General features: G+C 40.1%; 1 non-coding gene across 1 annotated transcript; it reads left to right on the top strand.

Annotated features, from left to right (window-relative positions):
• Positions 1 to 751: 751 nt before the first annotated feature.
• On the top strand, positions 752 to 855 carry LOC148548060 (small nucleolar RNA R71). Its single transcript, XR_015898665.1, has one exon. It is a non-coding gene; the product is annotated as a small nucleolar RNA R71 (small nucleolar RNA).
• Positions 856 to 3281: the final 2426 nt, after the last annotated feature.

Below are 3281 nucleotides of genomic sequence, written 5' to 3'. Positions count from 1 at the left end.
TTGAGATTCCAACCTTTTGAGTTTTTCACCATGGTTTCTCAAGGTAGTTCTCACATCATCCCTGAAGCTCTTCAATTCAATTATGTCTTGGCTCATGGTTGCCATCATTCCTTCCATCCGGTTTAATTGATCTTGAAATTGTTGGTTCGGATTAGGTTGGGTATGTTGATTATTTTGGCCATGATATGATGATTGGGGGTAAGTGTTTTGTGTGGCTTGGTATGATCTTTGGTTGGAGTTTTGGTATGTGGAATTGTTTTGTTGGTTTTGGTTGTAAGGTTTGTGGTTTTGTGGTTGGGTTTGTTGGTTTCCCCACCCAAAGTTTGGGTGGTTTCTCTAGCCTGGGTTGTAAGTGTTGGAGTGTGGATCATATGATTGCCTTTGTTGGTTTCCCACATAGTTAACCTCATCCCAATCACCTCCTTCAATGCCTACTTCCTCTTGATCTTGTGTGTGTATTGCAGCCACTTGCTTTGTTTCTAATTGCCTGGTAAGCTCTGCTAGTTGCTTGGCAAACACCTTGTTTTGGGCTAGAATTGTATCAACATGGTTCAGCTCCATGACTCCCTTAGTGTTGTGCCTTTCTGATGCATAGTAGTACTCATTCTCAGCCACTGTCTCGATCACTTCAATGGCTTCTTCCACGGTCTTTTTCTTGTTCAATGAACCTCCTGATGAATGGTCTACAGCCTTCCTTGATTCATAAGAGAGCCCATCATAGAAGATGTGCAATTGCACCCAATCATGGAACATGTTTGGTGGGCATTTCCTTGTCAAGTCCTTGAATCTCTCCCATGCCTCGTAGAGAGTTTCACCATCTTGTTGTCTAAAAGTTTGGACCTCAGATCGAAGCCTATTGACCTTTTGTGGAGGGTAGAAACGTGCCAGAAACTTGCCTTCCACCTCATTCCATGTGGTTAGACTCCCCCTTGGGAATGATTCCAGCCACTTAGCTGCCTTGTCCCTAAGTGAAAATGGGAACAAGAGCAGTTTATAGGCATCTTCCTGGACTCCATTGGACTTCACAGTGTCACAAATTCTCAGGAATTTTGTGAGATGTTGGTTTGGGTCTTCATTAGCACTTCCTCCAAAGGAACAATGATTTTCCACCAATGATATTAGCTGTGGCTTGAGCTCAAAATTGTTGGCCTGAATGGGTGGTTTCTGGATGCTACTACCACAATTCCCAGAGGTTGGGTTTATGTATGAACTAAGAACCCTCCTCTCAGGAATGGCATTGTTTCCATCAGCTCTCTCATGGTTGTGAACTTCTCTATCCATGTTGAGATCTAGAGCTTCCTCAAAATTGTCCTCAGATTCTCCTTCAGATTCCTCTTCTCCCACTACTCTCTTCCCTCTTGCTTCCCTTCTAAGTCTATGAAGGGTCCTTTCCGGTTCGGTATATGGAGGAGTTGATGTCTCTCCTCTCCTACCTGTCATACAAGAACACAGCTCAAACACAAACAAGTAAAATACTCTTGGTTAATGGAAGAGTATGGTTAGCTCAATTGAGGAATTAATTCAAACAGTTAGTGAGTCAGTGAGTTAGTTGCATGAATTTAAAGGCATAAAGAAGGAAAGCATGTAACCAAGTGCAGAAATTAAAATTCAACAAGTATTTAGAACAGAATTAACAAAGCAAGAGAAAATTGCTCAATCTAGTTAGCTTCCAATTTGAGAATTGTCAATCGAAAACCAATCCCCGGCAACGGCGCCATAAACTTGATGCGCATAAACGTGTTATGCTACGATTTAGGAAATTGCACGATCGGCAAAATTCCTTCCGGCAAGTGCACCGGTTATCGTCGTCAAGTAAAAACTCACAATAGAGTGAGGTCGAATCCCACAAGGATTGGTTGAGTGAGCAATTCGGATTAGAAGTGTGTTCTAGTTGAGCGGAATCAAGATTTGAGATGAGAATTGCGGAATGTAAAATTGGCGGGAAAAGTAAATGACAAGAAAATTAAATGGCTGAATCTTAAATTGCATGAATTAAAGAGCAGAATGTAAATTGCTGAAATTAAAAGGGAATGGGGATGATTGCAAGAATTGAATTGCAGAATGTAAAGAGAAAGTGGAAATCAGAAATGGGGAATTCATTGGGTTTAGGAGATATTGAAATCTCCGAATCAAAACATGTAAATCTCTTCCTCAACCAATGCATTCATTGAATTTTGCTTGGCAATCTTATATGATTGGATCCCAATTCCTTGGCTCACCAATGCTCTCTAAAAACAAACAAATTCCCAATCCCTTGGTTTAAATGTTCATAAGAAGAGATGATGCTTGATCACTGATTATACCACACAATTTCATGAACCACAATTTGGTAGGATTACATGTCACAATATCCATCCAAACCCCAATCCAATCCACTGTGAGAAAGCTTCTCTAGCATGAATCCTCCATTCCTTTCCCAAGGCTCCGAAGGATTCCAAGTATGAGTAGTCTCTTTCCCAAGACAACTACTCAATGGAATTAGATCGAGAAGCTTTCTAACAAAATTCAAGAGAAAAGATTGAAGAAGAAGATAAACTATTATTGATTCATTGAATTACAATAGAGCTCCCTAACCCAATGAAAGGGGGTTTAGTGAATCATAGCTCTGAATTCAATTACAAAGAAAAAGAAACTAGCTAAAAAAATGAAAGTCCTCGTCTCCCTTTCTAACTTAACTTCTATCCTATTTATACACTTTCTATATTGAGCTTCAGTTGTGCTTCTTGGGCTTTGAGGCCTCTCCTTGCTTTCCTTTTGCCTTGGGTTTATGATCCATAATCTTGATGAGGTTGTTGATCCAGATCCTGTAACATTTATTGAGCCAACTTAGTGATAATCAAATAATGACACATGACTCAATAAATTGAGATTTCAAACTCATCAATCCTTCAGGCCCAATCCCATAAACCATGATATTCAATTGGGTTTCATACCAAAGTAAGTTTAAGTTAATAATTGTGCTCAAAGACTAACTTAAATCACAATATTTTTGGCCCAGAAACCCTTTTCAAGAGTGGCGTTTAAGTTGTAGTTTAAGCTTAAACTGCAACTTAAACGCCAGACACTTCCAGTGAGGCCATTTGTAGAAGCACGTTTAAGCTTCAGTTAAGGTTAAACTGAAGCTTAAACGTGGAAATGGAAGAAGGTAGCCCTGGAGAGTCATGTAGTCGAACACGTTTAAGCTTCAGTTTAAGGTTAAACTGAAGCTTAAACGTGGAGATAGGAAGGGCAGCCCTGGAGGTCGAACACGTTTAACCTCCAGTTTGAGGTCAAACTGGAGG

This window comes from Arachis ipaensis, chromosome B8, assembly GCF_059453495.1.
Source record: "Arachis ipaensis isolate K30076 ecotype BB chromosome B8, ASM5945349v1, whole genome shotgun sequence".
NCBI lineage: Eukaryota > Viridiplantae > Streptophyta > Magnoliopsida > Fabales > Fabaceae > Arachis > Arachis ipaensis.
This window is presented reverse-complemented; position numbering and strand designations above follow the sequence as displayed.